The following is a 1,708-nucleotide window of genomic DNA, read 5'->3' on the forward strand; positions in this document are numbered from 1 at the left end:
CCCTGCCTCTAGACCCAAACTGTTACAGACTTATATCCATCCTACCCTGCCTCTAGACCCAAACTGTCATAGACCTATATCCATCCTGCCCTGCCTCTAGACCCCAAACTCTTATAGACCTATATCCATCCTGCCCTGCCTCTAGACCCCAAACTGTTATAGACCTATATCCATCCTGCCCTGCCTCTAGACCCCAAACTGTTATAGACCTAAATCTATCCTACCCTGCCTTTCTAAAGTCTTTGAATGCCAAGTTAATAAACAGATCACTGACCATTTAGAATCCCACCATACCTTCTCTGCTGTGCAATCTGGTTTCAGAGCTGGTCATGGGTGCACCTCATCCACGCTCAAGGTCCTAAACGATATCATAACCGCCATCGATAAGAAACAATACTATGCAGCTGTATTCATCGGCCTGGCCAAGGCTTTCGACTCTGGCAATCACAATATTCTTATCGGCAGACTCGATAGCCTTGGTTCGCAAATGACTGCCTCTCCTGGTTCACCATCTCAATCTCAGACAGAGTTCAGTGTGTCAAATCGGAGGGCCTGTTGTCCGGACCTCTGGAAGTCTTTATGGGGGTGCCACAGGGTTCAATTCTCGGGCTGACTCTTTTCTCTGTATATATCAACGATGTCGCTCTTGCTGAGGGTGATTCCCTGATCCACCTCTACGCAGACACCATTCTGTATACCTTTAGCCCTTCTTTGGACACTATGTTAACAAACCTCCAAACGAGCTTCAATGCCATACAACTCTCCTTCCGTGGCCTCCAACTGCTCTTAAACGCTAGTAAAAACCAAATGCATGCTTTTCAACCGTTCGCTGCCCGCACCTGCGCGCCCGACTAGCATCACGACTCTGGACGGTTCTGACCTAGAATATGTGAACAACTATAAATACCTAGGTGTCTGGCTAGACTGTAAACTCTCCTTCCAGACTCTCCAATCCAAAATCAAATCTAGAGTCGGCTTTCTATTTCACAACAAAGCCTCCTTCCCTCACGCCGCCAAACTTACCCTAGTAAAACTGACTATCCTACCGATCCTCTACTTCGGCAACATCATCTACAAAATAGCTTCCAACACTCTACTCAGCAAACTGGATGCAGTTTATCACAATGCCATCCGTTTTGTCACTAAAGCACCTTATACCACCCACCACCGCAACCTGTATGCTCTAATCGGCTGGCCCTCGCTTCATATTCGTCGCCAAACCCACTGGCTCCAGGTCATCTACAAGTCCATGCTAGGTAAAGCTCCGCCTTATCTCAGTTCAATGGTGGCCACGATGGCAACACCCATCCGTAGCACGCGCTCCAGCAGGTGTATCTCACTGATCATCCCTAAAGCCAACACCTCATTTGGCCGCCTTTCCTTCCATTTCTCTGCTGCCTGTGACTGGAACGAATTGCAAAAATTGCTGAAGCTGGAGACTTATATTTCCCCCACTAACTTTAAACATCAGCTATCTGAGCAGCTAACCGATCGCTGCAGCTGTACATAGTCCATCTGTAAATAGCCCACCCATTCTACCTACCTCATCCCCATATTGTTTTTATTTACTTTGCTGCTCTTTTGCACACCAGTATCACTACCTATACACCATCATCTGCTCATCCATCACTCCAGTGTTAATCTGCTAAATTGTAATGACTTCGCCACTATTGGCCTATTTATTGCCTTACCTCCTCACGAGTAAGGA

This window comes from Oncorhynchus gorbuscha, unplaced genomic scaffold, assembly GCF_021184085.1.
Source record: "Oncorhynchus gorbuscha isolate QuinsamMale2020 ecotype Even-year unplaced genomic scaffold, OgorEven_v1.0 Un_scaffold_688, whole genome shotgun sequence".
Classification (NCBI taxonomy): Eukaryota; Metazoa; Chordata; class Actinopteri; order Salmoniformes; family Salmonidae; genus Oncorhynchus; species Oncorhynchus gorbuscha.